The 20,604-nt window shown below is 42.7% G+C and overlaps 1 pseudogene; it reads left to right on the top strand.

Moving 5' to 3' along the window:
- The first annotated feature begins 954 nt into the window (after positions 1-954).
- LOC118855206 lies at positions 955-7,704 on the top strand (annotated as a pseudogene).
- Positions 7,705-20,604: the final 12,900 nt, after the last annotated feature.

A 20,604-nucleotide genomic window follows, 5' to 3' on the forward strand; every position in this document is an offset into this window, starting at 1 on the left:
CAGCAGTTATCCCAGAATTCCCACTGTCCTATGCAATGGATACGAAAGATCTGGGGATGAACGTAATAGCAATTTAGATTTGAAGATCTTTCCCACACATTAATAGACTACGTGACCTGCTTATGCCATAGGAAGCTTATGCTTATAGGAAGCCTAAGTTACATGTGGTGGGAGGAGCTTCCTGATAGAAAAAAGAAGTTATGTCACAGGAAAATGCTGAGCTCTCAGGGAATATATGTATTGACTGGAGTGACAGATTCTAGTTATCAAGCAGAAATTATTGTGACACTCCAGAATTTAGGTGAGGAACCTAGGCAGTTGTGTAAAAATGATAGAATAGTTCAATTTATTATTCCTTGTGAAACAATACCTCATGTGAAAACTGACCTTCCTTCAATTACAACTATTAGAGGAAAGGAAGAATCTGGTTCTACTGATAGAATAAAATTGGGAGCTAAATATAGGTAAAACAGAAGCCAGATCATGTTCCAGAGGCGGCAGAAATTAGAGAGAGAGAGAGAGAGAGAGAGAGAGAGAGAGAGAGAGAGAGAGAGCAGTTATAGCTGCTAAGGGCTGCTAATGTCCGTCCTCGTGATTGTTAGAACTGAACAGGCTGACTTAGCTGTAGTGTGAATTTATCTTTTGAAGACCCCAGCATGGGATCAGAGAGGTTTTGGGATAGTGAGGCTCCAGGCTGTGATATGGTTTTTTAAGTCCCTTGATGCTATGATAAAGTGGGCTAACTGGCTGTGGGAGCTGAACCTTTGGTTATGGGATATGATTCTCTGGTGTCTGAATAAATGTTATACTTCTTTTACCTTCTCTATGGAGAGTCTCTCATACTTTGTGATACAGAATTAGATAAGCATATTCACGATTATTGCTGATGTTGTGTTTATTGCCTCACTGGTATAGATGGCTGGACTGGGGCCAAGTGTTTGCATATAGTCCCCCATGGATTTCACAGGCTGGCTTTTGACCTTCAATGAACTTCTTTCCAGGAAAGGTGAGTCAGAGAAAGCAGGCAGTGAAACCCAGCAGAGAGATGGGTATGTGACAACATCCTGTCTCATGATCCTCCTTACAAGTCAAATAGAGTATGTAAGGTGGGGGTGGAGTCCCCCCCAGTGATGAAGACAGGGAGTAAGAGAAAAGAATGTGCCAAGATGTGAAGTGAGGAGTTGGTCACAAATCAGAATGAGAAAGCCATGAGTGTACCTGCAAAGGGGAACAGTGGTGATGACGATGATGATGATGATGATGATGATGATGATGATGATGATGATGATGACAGCTATCATTTTTACAGTGTTTTAAGATTTCTGAAACACTTTGCAAAAAAAAAATCTCATTTGATCCTCACAACAACCCTCAGAATAGGTGCTATTGTTATCCCCCTTTTAGAGATGAATAAACTGAGGTGGACGTAGGTTAAGTGACTTCCCAAGATCACATAGCTAAGAAGTAACTGAGTCTCCCTTGAGAACTCAGATATTCTTGAGTTCTCATCCAGTACTATACCCCTGAACCACTTAGATTCTTCACAAAGTTCAGAAATGGAGACAGAGAGAGCTGGGGTATATCTCACACAAAGAGATAGGGACACGGGTGAAAGCAAAGGAGGCTGAGAAAGCGGGATCAGACAGAACAGAGGAAAACCAGAACTGAGCTATGTCAGGAAAGCCTTGGTGGGAGACAGTATTCAGGATGGGGGGCATGGTCAACATGCTTCACAAAGGGCAAGGAGGATGAAGATGGAGAAAGTCCGTGAAGAGATCACTGGTGATGGTGGTGGTTAAACTGGCTTTCCGTTTGACCTTAAGCACAACCTGAGGAGGCACATGCAACAGGTATTCTCACCCCCATTTTAGAAATGAAGAAACTGTGTCTCAGAGCATTCAACTACCTTAATCTTGGTCACAAAGCCAGTAATGCTCAGAGGGGGAACTCAAACAGGATCTGACCTCCTGCTCAGCCACTATATGTAAGTGCCCTAAGTCCTGAACCACAATGAATCAGTTAATGTTTCCTGCAGTGCTTTCCACTGGCTCTCAACTAACTCAGCCATGTCAAAGTTACCCATCCTTAACCTCAAGTTGATATTCAAGTAATGCATTCTGTAAATTGATCTTTGTCCTACTTAACACAGAAAACTGGCATTGCTCTGTCTCTGGTTTTCAGTGAAAACCCTTCCCTTTCCTGGAAGTATCTATAGCTCTTTTTATGGGCATTCCTGTCATCACCTTGGACTCTATGTGCAAGTTGGAGCTCTACTAGGGATCCTCTGGGCAAAGATGCTCCCATAGAATTAGCATTTAGGTGCCCAAGCTTGACGCTGATGTATCCTTCCAGGTAGATACTAAACCTGCACCCATTTTTTCTTCAGGAATGGTCTGAAGTATTTTGGCATCCTCACCTCCACACAGACCTGAGAACACTGCCTACCTACATTGCTTCATCAAAGTGAGGAGGAAGGTCCTGGGGAAGGGTCCTCATTGGTCTAAAAAATATCCTGTGGTTTGTTGCAGTTAAATGTCTACTTTCTTCACTCAGTAGCTCTCTGAAGAAATTCTTTTTCTTGGGGCCAGCATCCCAGTCCTGATGGCCTTTGAGGATCTCCTGCCTGAAGTTGGAGATAAGGGAAGATTCCAGATCCTTCAGGCCTTTTCTTTGGCTATGCTTTTAGCCATTTTCTTCTAGAGATCTTCACTGCCTTTGTCCCTGAGCAGCAGGGTGGGGTTCATTGTATTCCCAATACCTCTTTGCTCAATGTCAGCGGGAACATCAATTTTAATTCCCTCCTAAAGATTTTTATCCCCCTGGATTCCAATGGGAATCTGGAATGGTGTCACTGATTCTTCTGGCCACATTGGAAGCCCTTGTGTCCAAATGTCACAGGACAAAACCTAGGCCAGCTGGAGATGGAGCTGGGTGTGGATGGCTGGGTTTATGACCAAAATATCTTCACTTCTTCCATCGTGCCTGAGGTAAGAGGCAAGAATACTGCCACGTTCCCATCTCAGGAAGATTTCCTTTTCCTTTTCAAAAGGTACCACTGAATTGGAACTTGATTCTCTTGATGAATGACAGAGCCAGATTCCTCTCTTCTGCCACCCCTCCTGTTCATAGCTCCCTTTGTGATAAAAATTAGTGACACACCCATTGATTAGATCCTGCTGCCAAAAATGAAATGAACAGTGCAGAGAGGGGTATCTTGCAGATTTTCTTCATGCTCAAAGTACAGGCTCATCCATGTGGAAAAAAGGCAGAGAGCCCAGAGCTTCAGCAGCCTTATATAGAAAGTGAAATATATGAGCAATATGGGTACAATGCAATTTTACAGAAAGCAGGAAGGGAGGGTAAGGGCATACACATGAGAAGGGGGAGGATAAGGATGTCTATATCAGGAAGGTCAGGGTCAAAATGTGTTTGAAATTGATGTCCTAAACTTGTCTGTGCGATGTATGATGTAAAATTGTATGTTGGCACGATAGAGGCAGTGTCCTCTTCTTATCATAGTGAAGCAAGAAGCCTGAGCCAGAGTCTCTTTCCTATCATAGTCTTTCTCTTGTCATGTTGGCACCAAGAGCTCTGAACCCAAATTCCCCTTCCTCACTTTAAGCTCTGATGGTCTAACTTTCTTTTTCAGTGAGGCCTGGTGTGTGACTCCTGGAAATTGAAGTCCTTCTCTTTGTCAATATTCCTCGCTGGAATTCTGGTGGGATTTCCCATATGGGGCTATCTCTCAGACAGATCAGTTTCACCTGGACACAGATGTATCTGAAACCCAGGGAGACTAATCCATAGAGCTAAAAGTGGGAAGATGAAATTATATTTCATTTAGTCCAACCCAGTCATTTCAAAAAGGAGGAAGCCAAGGACCAGGGAAGTACAGAGACTTGCCCAAGGTCACATACCAAGAGCCAAAACAGAATCCAAACTAAGGGCTTTCTTTTTATTTCCAAGCTATGCCAAAATTCCACAAGAACAGGGAGAAGATTCATGGCTAGATTTGGAGCTTTGGGTGGAGGTGGATCTAAGCTTAGAAAAGACCCAGTAAGAAAGGCAAGTTGGTGATGGGTTTGACATGGGATAAAGGCCAGTCAGTCAACCATCAGTCAACAACCATTTTTAAAACCCTTAGCATGTGCCAAGAACTGGGCTAAGAGCTGGGGATAGGAAACAAAAGAAAAAGAGTCCCTGTCTTCAGGGAGCTCACATTCAGTGGGGCAGACTACATGCAAACAACTCTGCACCTTCCTGAGACAAACACAATAAACTGGGGTTAGTCTGAGGAGAAAGGCACTGCTGTGGCATTAAGGACTGAGAAAGGCTTCTTGGTAAAGGTGAAATTTTAGCTGCAACTTAAGGAAGCCAGGGATTCTAGAAGGAGGAGATGAGGAGGAAGGCATTCCAGGGAGGGGGGATAGCAATGAAAACAATGCCCAGTGAGAGCTGCTGAGTGGGGGGATGACGCGATGCCTCTGCCCTGGGGTCACAACAATGTGGTTTACCATGATGTAGGTTTGGGAGAAAACGGATGCTGCCTCCAAGTTACCTCCTGCTGGCTGTCTACAGCACTGGGGCTGCCTTTGTCCTGTCACTCCCAGTTTACTGCTGTCTTTGCTTCCTGCTTGGGTTTTTGATATCAGGAGGCACACTTGGCAGTGGGCCTCTAGATCAGACTTCTTTGTGAGGCTTCTTCAACATTTGCACATGTTCTTTGAGATCTCACCTGTATCCGTAATTTTTCCTGTGCTGGGGTTTCCTTTCAGTCATGGAATGGACCACTAGCCAGCACTGGCCCCTAGTAACAATCATATAATCTCTGTGTAAGTCTGGGGCATCAGTTTCTGGGTGTTCTGTCCTGTTGCATCCAGGAATGGCACAAACTGCAGCTGGTAGTGTCTGCTCCCTGCTTTGCCTTCTTACTGCCCTCTTGGTAAGTGCCTCCTAAAGCTTATGTTCCCTCTCTGCATGGGCTGCAGATGGAGAGCGAAGAATCCCAACCTTCTTTATATAAAAAGCAAATTTCAGGATGTTTCAAATCTCATAAGAGCATGGGAATGTTTCCTATCAGCGGCTTGGGTGTCAGTCAAGAGTAAAAACCCATGTGTGAATGGGATAGAGTTAAAGCCCGATATCTTCATCGAATTCTTGAGGTTAAAAGAAGTAAAGAAAATAACATGAAAGTTGTTAGTGGTGAACTGACTTTTCCCAAACTACCAAAAACAATATCCTAAGACACAAGGGTAAGTTAGAAATATCATTAAATTTTGAGGTAGAAGTCAAGAGTTCAAATCCTGTCTTTGCCTCTTCTTGAGTACCTGACCTTGGACATAACACACATCTACCCTGTATTCCAGTTGCTTCCTCTGAAAAATGAATGGGTTAGACTAAGTGACCTTTAGCATCCCTTCTGGCTCTAGGATCAGCTTGGTGGCACAGTGGATAGAGTACCTGACTTTCATGTTCATGAGTTCTAATCTGGCTTCAGTCACTTATTAGCTGTGTGACCTTGGGAAAGTCATTTGACTCTATTTGCCACAGTTTCCTCATCTGTAAAATTAGCTGAAGGAGGAAATGGCAAAGCACCTTTGCCAAGTAAACCTCAAATAGGGTCAGAAAGAGTCCAACACAACTGAACAACAATAATATCTTACTGAAGGAGAAAAAGGGATCTATAGTATAACAGAAGACTGTCAGATGTTTCTGATGGACAGACTAAAGCTGTGGAGAAGTGTACTTATATATAGGCATTTATGTAAATATATTTTTATCTTTATGTGTTTTCTCCCCATTAGAATGTGAGCTCCCTGATAGTGCCCACTGTTTTCATTTTTCCCCTGTATCACCACCATTAGCACAGGGCCTGGCACATATAAGCATATCACAAATATTTATTTATTGAAGATAAATATTTAGAGAATCACATCCAAAAAAGCCTCTCCACCATCTTTCTTTCTTCCTCAGCTTTGATAGAAAAACAGTCTCTTCAATTAATTTCAAACCGTCCCGCTTAATAATCTTCCTCTCATCTCACTCCTAATCCAATGACCTTTATAATGCTTCTTCCTAAAATAACAGTTGTTTCTCCTCATCTGATTTCTATCTTCTCCATAGTTTATTTCACAGATGCTCATAGGTCACAAATGAACTGATATATGCTCTCCCTGACTCCATAGGGAGAAATATCTCTTAAGATTACAATGCAGCTGTTACTCATTTCACCTTCTCTGCTGCTAAAGAGAGTTTGAGTTTCTACAGTCTGTGTAGGAGAGTCTTTTGAAGTGGCCTCCTATAAGGCTGCCTATAAATAGCACAGGAAGGCTTCCTCTCTGGCAACATCTTGGCATGATGTTGGCACCCGTGCATGATGCAGGCAGCCAACCAGTTATCCCTCACTTCCACTGCATAACTTTTCTAGTGGTACCTTTTGGATTAACCTTTCCATCTTTATCCACCCCCTCCCGAATTTCTCCATAGCCCTCTGGGGGACCCACAATTCAATTCTTAAGATATTGTGGCAGTCCATATTCTGTATCACATCATGTGAAAAATAGCAGATTTGGGGGCCTGGTTCAAGGAGGACTTGTATTTAGGCAGAGTTTTGAAAATCCATTCCATGTCTATTTTTGTGGCTAGTGGAAAATATATACATGGACAGAACACTGGCAGGAGGCAATGGTGAGGGGAGAGAAGATGTGGGCTTTTTAATGAATAGAGACAGTAACAAAAGGTAAAGTAGATTAGACAGAGTACCGGTGGGGAGGGGGTCTAGAAGGCTGAGATCGGCTGTCCCGGCAGGGACAGGCGGCGCTGATGGTGGTGGCCAGGTTTTGGGGAGCTGATGTCCACAATTTGAGGCCTCTCGCAACCATTGGACGGGCTGGGTGGGGGCAGAAACCACAGGTCAAGGCCTTGACCCCGCCTTTCTGGCCAGGGCCGAGCTGGGCCCTCCGCTTGTCCGTGGAGACCCTGGCTGGGCACAACAAGTAGTCCAAAGTCAGGCATGTTAAGAGCCTCAAGGACATGGCCTGGAACCAGGTTTTCACAAAGTTCTCAAGGCTCATCCATTTTGTTGTCAAAGAAGGAGGCTCCAACCCCAAATTAAACAGCAATCTGGCCAAACTCCTGAAATTGTGTTGAAGCAAGAACATGCCAAAGTCAACTATTGAGGCAGCACTGAAAAGTGAGAAGAACAAGGACATCTACCTTCTGTATGAAGGACAAGGCCCTGGTGGCTCTTCTCTACTCGTTGAGGTACCTCCTGACAGTGGTGCCAGGTGCCATGCAACCATCAAGCACATCCTGAACAAAAATGGGGGAGTGATGACTGATGGGGCCAGGAACTCCTTTGACAAAAAGGGAGTTGTCATGGTTGGCACAGAAGACAAAGAGAAGAGGACTGTGAACCAAGAGTGAGCCCTAGAGTTGGCATTTGAGGCTGGAGCTAAAGATGTACAGGAATCTGAGAATGATGATGAGAAAAATATGCTTAAATTTATATGTGATATCCCTTCACTGCATGAAGTGAGCACAAAACTGGACTCCTTGGGCTTGTGTTCTGTGTATCGTGTCCTAGAATTCATCCCTAACATGAAGGTGAAGCTGTCAGATGGGGACATGGAGGCAGACACCCATCTAATTGAAGCGCTTAATGGCTACAAGGATGTGATTCAAGTCTATGACAACATTGAGTAACAGGGTATGTCTGTAGAGAGACAACCCGGTGCCTCACTGTTCAGATAGCAATCCATATCAGTAGTATGAATTTCCATAATCTACCTTTGGGACCTGAGAGGAACAGGATGCCTTGACAGTAGGTCATCAGTGTATTACGGCAAGGTCAGTGACAGTGGAGATTCATACCACAGCCAACTTGCTGAGTAGTCATTGCCTGCCTCGGTGCTCCATGAGGAAAGAAGGCCCTTGGAATCTTCATATGAGTGGCATGCAGTGCCATATTGAGGAAAGCTGAGATGCTGTCTGATCCCTGTTGACTGACTGAACCTAGATGTCTAATTAAGCTGGTGCCTGCCTGAATCACTCTGAACGGCTGGAATAGAAGCTGCTTTTTGATTAGTAATAAAAATGGTTTATATTGGTAGGTAAAAGAAAAGTGATTAGACACTTCAGGGGATGAAGCAGGGTAAGGAGGGCTACAACTTTCAGGAGAACGTGGAATTCAGATCTTGTTTCCGTTTTCATTTTTCTTTTTCTTAAATAAGTCTGACTGATGCCTTTGTTTATTAAAATTATTTCCTCCTCCCTAAACCATAATTGTACCATCCCTTTTGAAAATCAGTCAATCAATCAATCAGCTTCCATTTTAGGTGCTAGGCACTCTGCTAGACTTGGAACACAAGTACAAAAATTAACACAACCTGCCGTCAAGCAGCTAACCCCATCAGAGGAGACACCATTTATACACACACACACAAACACACACACACACACACACACACAGAGATGTGTATATGTGTGTGTATTTATGTAAAATGTAATCCTGTTTCTGACCAAACGGTGGTCCTCCCTCTGACCAAACCTGTCTGTGTGATGCTGGCCAAGTGAAACAGTAAGGCCAGAAATACAACATCAACTATAATCTTGAATATGCCTATGTAGTTCTGTATCTCAAAGTACGAGAGATTCCCCATAAGGAAGGTTAAAGAAGTATGTAACATTTATTCAGATACCAGAAAATCATATCCCATAACCAAATGTTCAGCTCTCACAGCCAGTCAGCTCACTTTATCATAACAGCAAGGAACTTAAAACGCCATATCACAGCCTGGAAACCTCTCTGACCCCCTTGCAGGTGTCTTCCCTAAAACAACATCATGGTACAGCTAAGTCAGCCTGTTCAGCTCTAACTATAACAAGGGCAGCCATTAGCAGCCCCCAGCAGCCATAACATCATCCTTTGTTTCTCTCTCAGCATTGTCTGTGACGTAACTTTCTTTTCCTGTCAGGAAGCTCATCCCACCACATGTGTCTTAGTCTTCCTGTGACATAATTAGGTTACACGGCCTATTAACGGGTGGGAAAGATCTTCAAATCTAACTGTTCCTATTTGTACCCCAAGACCTTTCTTATTCATGGGCAATCAGAATTCTGGGATAACTGGTCTCAACATAACTTTAGACAACAATATAACAGGGATAACACAAAATAAGTACGTAAAAGGGTGTCATCATTCCCCCCTCTAATGAATGGGGCTCAGAATCTTGGGTTAATGGGCATAGGTCTCATCCTCCAAAGCTTCTTCGTGCTTAAACTGGATATAGAGCTGTCTCTCTCCGAAGAGATTAAGAGTCCTATTCCAGAGGTCAGTTCTTTAACAAGCTGGCATCTGGAACTCAGTTGATGCCAGGTCCAGGGATGACACATCACAGTCATGGACAGGTCCAGAGGTGACATCTGAACACATCAGAGGGTAACATCTGGCTTAGGCAATCAGACATCTGCAGGTGGATGGTACTAAGACTGCAGGAAACAAAGCTTACGAAAAAATTTAATTGACAAAAGCCAAAAAGAAACAAAGAGACTATCATAGCCTCCTTCACAAGAGAATACATGAGTCAAGGGTACAATGTCATAACTATTTTCTCCTGGGTAAACTATTTTTACAGTGTTGTCTTTACCATGTGCTATAATTTCTGCAGCCTTTGGAACCTTGTCCGGCTTCCATTTTACCCAGACTTTAGCTCCCAATTTCATTCTATCAGTAGAACCAAATCCCTCCTTTCCTCTGATAGTTATTCTGGAAGGAGGGTCAGTTTTCACAAGAGGTATTGTTTCACAAAGAATAATAATCAATTGAAATGTTCTATCATTTCTACACAACTGCCTAGGTTCTTCACCTAAATTCTGGAGTGTCACAGTAATTTCTCCTTGATAACTAGAATCTATCACTCCAGCCAACACATGTATTCCCTGAGCTGCTAATCCAGGTTTAGGTAATATCCACCCAAAATGATTCTTAGGGATTCTCAGACATATCCGAGTAGTGATTTTTCTTATCTCTTTTCTGTCCAACCAAAAGTTCTCTAAACAATATAAATCATATCCTGCTGAACGAGGTATTCCTGGATACTGTTGTGGGACATCTTCTCTCACAGTCCAATACTCAATATTTTGGATCTTTGCTGTTTTCTTATACGCAGATTCGGGATCATCATTCTGGCCAGAGGTGTACTTCCGCCTAATGGTTTATTATTCAAATTACGTAAAGCAGTGAACAAATTATCCTTCCAATGTTGATATGAATTATTAGAATTTAACTTTCTTAACTGTTCTTTCAACAATCTGTTCGTTCTTTCTGTCAATCCAGATGCTTGTGGATAATATGGAATATGATATATCCACACTATATTGTTCAATGCACAGTATCTCTTCGTCTCATTACCTTTGAAATGTGATGCATTGCTACTTTGAATCTGCATTGGGGTTCCATAATATAGACTTATAATATCTAGAGTTTTACAGGTGTTTTCCTGGGTTGCATTCTTATAAGAACAAGCCACTAGTACACTTGAATATGTGTCAACACAAGTACATATAAATGTGCCTCCTTTATCTTGGGGTAGTGGTCCAATATAATCTATCTGTCAAATCTGGGCTGGAGCTTTTCCCCTTGCTATTTCTCCAGTTACTACCCAAGGGAAAGTTCGTTCATTTTCCAATGGACATATATGACATTCATCTGTTACTTGTTTTAACAATGAATAAGAGATACTAATACTTCGATCTTGTGCCCACTGGTGTGTGGCCTGGACCCCTAAATGTCCAGTCATTTGCTGAACCCATTTTTCTAGCACTGGATCATCGGTTGGTGTCAGTGTAGGGACCATATGTTCATTAGCAATCTTTGCTAGTCGATCAGCATGTGCATTGTACTCACAGTCTGGCGTAGTGAGGGGCATGTGAGCATCTACATGAAAAACTGACAAATTAGTAACCAAAGACATATATCTTCCCATAGTTCTTTGCCTGAAACTTGTTTACCATGAATTTCCCAATTTTAATTTTTCCACGTTGGCATCCATATAGCTAACCCATTAGCTACTGCCCATGAATCAGTGAATATATGACACTGTCCTCCTTTCTCTGTTTTAATAGCTTTGTGTACTGGTATAAGTTCAGCATTTTGACTACTTCCACCTACCCCAGTGCTTTCCAAAGTTCTCGTAGTACATGGGTTATAGGCTACTGATTTCCAGTGTCTTCTGTGCCCCAAATATTTTGCTGTCCCATAAGTAAACTGTGCATGTTTCTTCTGTTCTTCAGTCAGTCCATCATATTTCTGTATCCTTCCTATTATGGCAACAGTATCTGGAACAGCAGCATACAAGGATGGAGTCACTTTATTCAGATGTCTATAGTCCACTGTCATTCTCCACTTTCCATCTGACTTTAATACTGGCCGTATAGGACTGTTCCACTGAGTGGTTGAAGGGACTAACACTCCTGGTTCAACATATTGCTTTATAGTATTGGCAATTTCATCTTGGCCACCTGGCACACAATACTGCATCAAAGTAATTACTTTAGAAGTTTCAGGTAAAGTGATTGGGTCCATCTTTACTTTTCCCAGTAAAACTGTATTCATTCCTATCTTCCTTATTGCAAATTGATATCTCCTCTCAGGAAAATTCAGAGATATTCCTTTCAACATATCTATTCCAATGATGTATTCAGGAATAGGTACAATAACCACAGTATATTCTTTATTAGCCAATTGTCCAGTTTTCATCATCAGTTTCACTTGTTTGGCTGATATTTCAGCCCCTTGTAGTCCTGTGATGGTAATTGGAGATTCATGCTTAAATTTGTCAGGGTTTCTATAAATCAAGCTGGCCTCTGCCCCAGTGTCTATCAATGCCCTAGTTACAGTATTTGATCCATTCTTCCAATATATAATCAGATTAATATAGGGTCTGTAATCATGTCTGTGTGTTTCTTTAATCTGAGCTGGGGCTCGGCCTATTCCCTAGTCTCCTTGAAGTAGTGACTCACTCGGATAGAAGAGTTCAAGATCTGTAGGATTTGTAGGGGCAGTTCTTACTTGTCTATTCCATTTCTATTAAGCCCCTTATCGCAGTAAATTTTGTATAACTCATTAGATGGAATACCATCTACTTTTCTAAAATCTACCCCTGCTTTCAACAGAGTATTAAACATCTCTTTCCTTGTCACTCTATTTGTTGGATATTGAATCTGTTGCCCATGTGTCCTTCTTTCCCGAGGAAATGTATCATCTTTTCCCCTGTCTCCTAAGTCACTTAACTGTGAAATCTTATCCAGCACCTCTGAAAGAGGGTTCCCTACTTCTGCAATTAGCAGAGTCAGAATGACATACTTGTAAGTGGTGGGGGGCAGGGGTTGGCATCTTAATGATCAAATTCGTATGAGATCCTCCCAAGGGAGTTTCACAATAAACTTTGGCATTCCCCAACAAAATAGCAATCTTCATCACCTCCGCCTTTAACTTTCTAGTATAGCCATTAATTCAATACCAGGGTCTATTTGGAGTCAGCCACATAGTATCAGCAGGATATTCCTCTTTATAGCCTGTCGCGGCCAAAGCCAACAAATTCGTTGCTTGATTAGTTCTTTGTGAAAGGTTATCCCTAAAAGCTTGCTGTACAAAAGAGTTCTGACTAATCCTTATGAATCACATACAATCCACAGAATCTACAGACACTCATACGGCCCCTTCATCATTGATTCTCACCATCTAAGATATTAACGATTCTCCCATTCTCTGGGTAAAACTACCCAAGACATCTGTGATTTCCTGCTGGATAAAATCCTCTAGCACCAGCCTAAAGTGAGTAGCATCACTTTCTATTTCCTGCTTCCTCTGCTCTATGGGGCACACTTTTCTTTGAGAAGGGTGGTATTGATAGTATCTTACTGTCTGTATGAGAAGTAGCTTGCAACAAAGTATATCTTCCTACCGGAGGTTTTGACATTGTATCCTTCTGTCTCGATTTTCTGCCCCTATTACCGTGGTAACCAGACGGCCTGCTAGGCTCGACCTCAGCTGAACTGAGGTGCACTCTTGAGCTCCTTGGGTCCCTCTGCCTTCCCGCTGAATGTATAACAAGGCTGTCAGCTTCCTACTGTTCTGCCCCTGATTTTCTCCATCTTGCTGTGGTATAGGCAGAGTATTTTCAGATGTTTCAGCAACTGTCTGAGCCTGAACTCTCTCTCCTAATAATCTGTTTCTGTGTTCACACACAATACAATAGATTGTGAATAAAATCCAGCCTCATCTAAAGATGGTTCTTAGGATCCCTGTTCCTGGCTGTACAGTAACTTCTCTGAGGCATCACTCCAGATCTTTGGGTCCTCCACTGTGTAGCTTCTGCTTCCAGTCCTCACAGAGACCAGCACCCTTAGACCATTCCTTTGCAAGGGAGAAATAATTTACATCCTCCCATCCTGGGACAACGATTTCTTCTTCTGAAGCCCTTCTACCTCTAAACAGAGATCTTATAACTTGTGATCCAATGCTCCTAGTTGACAAATGAAACTGTAAGGCAATAATAACAATACAGATGATAATTTTCTAAATACCTATGTAGTTCTGTATTGCAAAGTATATGAGACTCTACACATAGAAAGCAGAAGAAGGAAACCATTTATTCAGACACCAGAAAATCGTATCCCATAACCAAATGTTCAGCTCCCACAGCCAGTCAGCTCACTTTATCATAACAGCAAGCAACTTAAAACACCATATCACAGCCTGGAAACCTCTCTGACACCCTGCTGGCGTCTTCCCTAAAACCAAATCACAGTACAGCTAAGTCAGCCTGTTCAGCTCTAACAATAACGAGGGCAGCCACCAGCAGCCCCCAGAAGCCATAACATCTTTCTTTCTCTCTCTCAGCATTTTCTGTGATGTAACTTCCTTTTCCTGTCAGGAAGCTCCTCCCATCACATGTGTCTCAGGCTTCCTGTGATGTAATCAGGTCACATGGCCTATGAATGGGTGGGAGATGTCTTCAAATATAATTGCTATTACACCAAGTCACTATTAGGCAACCCACCAAGACACAATCGCAGTAGTAGAGGGTTTTTGTCACCTGGGAGTTCCGTCTCACAGTGAAATCCTAGGTCCAGTCCTGATCTCTAATTAATTACATAATTACATAAGAGGCTTAATTACATAAGAGGAGCATTTCTGGAGTTAGAAGATCTGCATTGGATTCTACCTCTGGGTCTCTAGAAGGCTGCCCACCTTCAAGCACCTCTACTTCACCTCCCCACTCTCTGTGTCAAGTGGGCTCCTGATTGTGCTGGACAGCGACTCCCATATTCGTGGGGAACAATACCTCAGCCAGCACTTCGAGTGTGATGAGACCAAGAGAAGTTATTGAAGAAATGCTTCACCTTGTATGTTGGGAACCTCTCTTTTATACGACTGAGGAACAGGTTTATGAACTCTTTGGCAAAAGTGGTGCCATAAAGGAAATCATCATGAATAAAGTGAAGGAAACAGCATGTCGATTATGGTTTATTGAATACTCTTGTAGAGCAAATTTCACAACTCCCGTGCAATACTTATTGGAGCTCACTGGGAGAATAGAATCATCTGCACAGACAGGGATTCAGGTTCCTAAGAGGCCAGACAGAACAGACAGGGAAGATCCAGGGTCACATACAAGATGAGGAATTGAAAAGATTATGATGCCAGAGAGGGGGCTATGGGGAAATGGGCAGTATTAATGATTGATGAAAACACATCATTTGAATAAGAAAGTTTTGGTTGGCTGAAAGAATCCTCAAAGAACATCACCGATGTCCTAAAAATAGTTTACTTATAACAGGCTCTCATTTATTTCTCTGCCTTATGGTTTGCAAAGCACTACATACATATTACTTCATTTGCTCCTCAGAACATCCCTTTGAGATAGATGATATATATTATCCTATTTAACAGAGGAGGAAACTGAGGCAGACTTCCCCAGGGTCACACAAGAAGTACTTGAGGCTGAATTTGAACTCCAGAATTCCTGGCTCCAGGTCTAGCAGTCTACCCACTGTGCCACTCAGTTGGCAATCTTCCTCTAGGTCTCTTCACCCTTCCTAAATATTGTGCAGCACTTGGGCAGCCCAGTTGTTTTTTCCTCACTCTCCCTACATGCAAGGTCCAAACATCATCATCCTGAATATACCTTTTATGCTACTTCACTAGTTTTTAAAATTTTACTTTTGGCACCGCTTTCCAAAAAGAATTTCTTTTACTTTCTTTATTATCCAGCTTCTCTTTCTGTTTACTCTAGACCCTCACTCTCTGCTTCATAACCCTCCTAATTATATGGTTTCTCTTTTTATCTGTATCCTTCTTGAAACTGAAGCCTCTAAAGGATCCATTCTTATGGCTCTTCACTCTAGGTGTTTTCTGCCTTGTAGGACTTACCCCATAGATTCCCTCTTTCCATTGTGCCTGCTTCCTAGAACAATGACAGTCATTGCAGGTGTCAGAGAGTACCTTGCCCCATGGTAGGGCTAATTCCCCACTACTGTTGGACATGCTTTTCCTTCATGTGGTCATGCTCTCCGAAGCCTCCAGCTTCCACTTGCCACCAGTAATTCTAACTCTGCCCCACTCCCATGTAGACTCTTCAAGCACCGTACCCCCAGGATTCATACAGTGTAAGATCCCCATTTCCCTTTCTGCCTATGTCTCTTCCCCCACATTAGCATTCAGGAGTGGAACCCTGCCAGCCTCCAAAGTAAAGCCTTCTTTTTGCCCTCCTTCCCACCTCAATCTTTCCCTCCAACTCTGCACCTATTTCCCTGTAGGCTCTCTTCTTCCTGAGACCAGAGAGGTCACCTTCTCATAACTAGCCCTTGATTAGATCCCAGTGCCTCTCACATTATTCTCTATTCCCCTGCTCCCCTCTCTCCCTGCTGTGTACCTTTAAAACATTATTTAAATGTTAGCTGCTATGATGGTGATGATGATCATGACTATTATTATTGTTTCCCTAATCAACTACTCTAGTGATCCTACCAAGAAGGTAAAGGAGTTTAGCTGGGCATGACTTATTCTTTTTAAAATGTCGTTTTAAAAATATTTTTATTATAAACTTGATTACCACCAACAAAAAATTTGAAGCAAGTATATGAAATGAGATCAAAATCTGAAATAGTGCTGTCAATATTTAACAAATTAGAACCCAGCAAATGAACAAAAATAACTGGGGAATATGTTTGCCCTGTGTCCCCGTCCAAGCCCAGATCAAGGTCTTCTCCCTTTGGCTTTGTTTGCCATTTCTATATGTAGTTGTGGTCAATGTAGTGACTCTTCTGATTCTGCTGATCTTGCTTTGCGTCCCTTCTTGTAAATCTTTCTAAGTTTCCTTGGATTCTTCATATTTACCCTTTTAATAGCATCATAATATTCTATTACATTAGTAGAATGGAATTTATTCTACCGTTGTCCAATTGATCATGCGAGGTTTTTCTCTACTTTTTTGTGATCGCTATTAAAGCAGCTGTGAGGATATTTCTGTAGATAGGTCTTCTTTTTCCATCTTATTACATTTTTCAAAATGTAGTCATAGGGCACAATCAATTTTGAGATTCATTTCTCTCCAAAAAACTTTCTAGAAGTCTACAATCCCACTAACAACTTTTTGGAATTTTCATTTACCCACACTCCTATAAACCTGGAACCATATTTTTCCTTACTTTTTTTTTACCATGCCAATGAGCATAAGTTGAAATCATGACTGTCTTGCTTGGCATTGTCAAATGAAACCATATGATCACTCTTTGTGATCACTGTTTCCCTTTCTAAGCATTTACAAACCTTCCTTTTAAAGATATTTTCTTGGATTTTACCAGGCATTGACATTACCCTCACCAGTTTATTGCTTGCAAATTTCTTTCTTTATCTTTTTTTGAAAACTGAAACATTATAGGTATTTTTTCAACTCTTGAAACACATTCTTCATGGCATTATAAAGTTTCCTGACAGCAGCTCAGCATTGACATATGGTGACATCTGCTTTTAGTATATTGCAGTGTGGTTCACCTGGGTCGGGTGTGTTGATGCAATTTGGAAAGTGAGGTGCTGGCTAGCCACGGCTTCATACATCTTCATTTTCTATCTCCTATTAATATGTTTAACTTCTTCCCAATCAAAGATTATCCTCATTAGAAGAAAAGACAGAAAGAAAATAGGTTGATGAGGCCAGCCTTCCTGCTGTTGACCTTTTTGGGGTCCTTAAAATTCATCCCCAGCATCAACTCACCCTGTGGATTAGCAGTCCAAGCACTATTCTTGTAGCTCTGTGTCCCTTTGTCTTCATCTTTTTTCCCAAGTTCATTTCCCTTGCTTTGTTTCTGGTCAATGAGTTTCCTGCACAGATTCAATGGACTCTAGGCAGCACACTACTTTTCTTTTTTATTGTCCCAATTTTGAGAGAGAGGGTTGGAGGAGGGAGAATAGAGTCTGCAAACTATAGGCCAGTGAAGTTGACTCCAATTCCTGCACTTGGGCACAAAGAAAGCAGCTTTACTGGTAGAAGATATAGCAGGCATGAATGGAGAGCAGTTGACTTGGACAAAGATCTGGGGGTTTTAGTGAACGAAAAGCCCTACATGAGTGAGGAGTGGGATGAGGAAGCCAAATAAGTGAATATAATTTTGGGCTACATGAGAGGTTTGTAGCTCCCATGAATAAAGAGGTGATAGTCCTGTCCTTGGCAGTAGCCAGAACCCATCTGGAGTCCTGTGTTTAGTACTGAGCATCTGGGTTCAAGAAAGGTAGCAATAAGTTAGAAAAGATTTAGAAGAGAGCATGCAGGACCTTCAAGGGCCTTCAGTCCACAACACATGACTATCAGTGGAAGCAACTGACCATGTTTACTCTGAAGAAGTGAAGATTCAGGGGAGAAGGGCTAGCTGGGTATAAACATCTGAAGCAGAAGCCTGTACAGAAAGAATTAGTCTTGATCTGCTTGGTTCAAAGGAGAGAACCAGAAAGAGTAGAAGCAATCAAGAGACAAATTTGGGCTCAATGTCAGGAAAAGCTTCCTCCAGATGGGAGCTGCCTCAGGGCTGGTGACTCCCCCTGCGGGGAAGTCTTCAGGCAGAGGTTCCATGATGACTTAGCTCTAAGGGGATTTCTTTCACAGACTGAGATTCTCTTACAGCTCTCACATTCAGGGATTCAGGGACATGAACATTTTATCATCACATCCACACCCAGAATGCTCTCCTTCCTTCTCTCTGCTTCCTGGGTTCCCAGCTTCCTTCAAGTCCCAGCTAAAATCTTTCATCATACCACATGTGTTCCTTACACACTATTATACTCCGAGGTTGTGTCCTATTCCCTCTGGTGCTGTGTGCAGCCATGGGAGAGTGTGTCCCAGCTTTATGGTTGGTGTGAGGAATAGTTCAGTCTGTGGAGCCCAGGATACACAATGCACAGGCTTTGGCTAGGTCTGCACTCATAGGGCATAAGGCTGGAATTGGACTAGACCTCATAGACTTTTTTATGAATGAGGAAACTTAGGGTAACCCCATAGTGGCTTGTCTAAGGCAACATACTGGAAGAGAAACCATGACTACATTCAGGTCCCTTTTTCCTTCTCCCCAAGGAATAGAGGCCCTAGGAAATGCTTTCTTCCTCTGTCCAGTGTTCTGAAGCCTTCTAAAGTGAGATTCTGGGCTCTGGAGAATAGCTCTTCAGGTGTCCCAAAGGTCCCAAAGACCTTTTCCCAAGTTGAAATCAGGGATGTGAGAGCAGAGAACACAAAACAGGTTTTTGAAGCATAGTCAGAGGATGACATTAACCAGGAGAATTGCCACTAGGTATTTGGACTAATAAATCTGCTTTAGGTGACTGGGAGTCACATATCAGGTTGCACTGGAAGAGAAGGAAAAAATACAATGGAGCATGATATTAAGAGGTGGGAATGGTTATAGGAAGGTGTATGGGTATGGCCTTGACTGAGAGAGATCAGGAACCATCCCAGCTCAATGTCTTGACCATCCCTTCTCCTCTCCAAACACCTGGAGCTGATGCTTGAACCTCTTAACTCAGTGACAATGACAGAAGTGAAGACACTTCGGTTATAAATCTAACAGTCAATACAGTCATTCATATCTCACCCACTGAAATTTAGCACTCAGCCATTTGGCTCTAAGGGCTCCCACTGTGGGTATGGAAACCCACTTGATTTTTCTGTTTCTTGGGTTGGAGAAGCTGAGGAGCATTCCAGGCTGAAGTTTCCTGGGCCCTAAAAGAAGACAGTGTCATTGTCAAGAATTTCCATCTCACTGCCTGGGAGCAGTGCAGTTTTCTAAGGGGTAGTTGCTAATGATCAACAGTCACAGTGAGCAGTTGACTTCTCCTTAGGTCACCAGCAAGACTAAAAAATCCTGCAAATGCCACAAGGTCAAGTGGTCTCAAGTGGAGACTCGGCAGAAGCCTTGGCAAAGATGGGATCTGCTTGAAACCTTACAAGATCCTGCTTGATTGGGAGAGCTCACTTAGGCTGTCTAAAAACCTGCTCAGTGAACTGATCTGAGCCCAGAGGCTTCCTGCCACATGCACCTGCTCTCCAGTTAATTAGAGGGCACTGGCTTTTGAGGTCTTAAGCCAACTCAAGGAAAGAAACGTTCTTGGACCCAAAGGCACACACCTTCCTGATTCTTCTGGGCTGACAACAAGATTCTGCTTGGTTTCCTCAGTTAAATATAATAAAGATTAAGAGATATGGTGCAGAGGTTAACACTGAACTTCGAATTAAAGAGGGTTAAAAGATGACTATTTCTAACGCAGGGGAATGTGTTTTGTAAAATATTGACTTTTGATGACTCAGCATCTGCTTCCATACTTGCACAGATTAGCTCAAGGTCTTTAGGGACAAGAGGGAGGAAAACTAAGGCTAGCCAGATACTCTAGAGCTGAGCCAAGCCCTGAGTTCAAATGTGACACTGTCTTTGCGAGTCACTGCACCACTGTCCGTCTGAAATGGTAACAATTTCACTCACCTGTGATGGAAGTACTACAGGTATCATTGTCCTTGTTTTGTTTTCCTTTCTGAGGGGGGAAGGCAGGGCAATTTGGGGTTAGGTGACCTGCCCAAGGTCACAGAGCTAGTAAGTGTGTCAAGTGTCTGAGGCTGGGTTTGAACTCAGGTCCTCCTGACTCCAGTGCTGGTGCTCTACCACTGCACCACCTAGCTGCCCCTATTGTCCCTGCTTACAGATGAAGAGACTGAGGCTCAGAGGGGTGAGGCGATAATGGCAATGGAGAAGACATTAATGTCTTCATGGAGCATGTGCCAAAATATAACAGAGAATTTCCCAGCATTCATCGAGACAAATGACCCTGATGCCCTTAAGGTGAAATCCATGGAGCCATGAATGGTGCCCAAGTAGGGGCCAAAAGTACCAAGGCTTGGAGGAGGAAAGGAAGAAGATAAACATACAGGCTTGGTCTCGTCATGAGTGCCCGCTGGAGAGGTAGTGCCTCTTGAAGGAATTCTGCAATGCACAGGGAGAGATCTTAGCCCAGGACCAAAGGTTCTCACTGAGTATGCAGGCATAAATCTGTAGCTCCCAAGT

This window comes from Trichosurus vulpecula, chromosome 6 (assembly GCF_011100635.1).
Source record: "Trichosurus vulpecula isolate mTriVul1 chromosome 6, mTriVul1.pri, whole genome shotgun sequence".
Taxonomy (NCBI): domain Eukaryota; kingdom Metazoa; phylum Chordata; class Mammalia; order Diprotodontia; family Phalangeridae; genus Trichosurus; species Trichosurus vulpecula.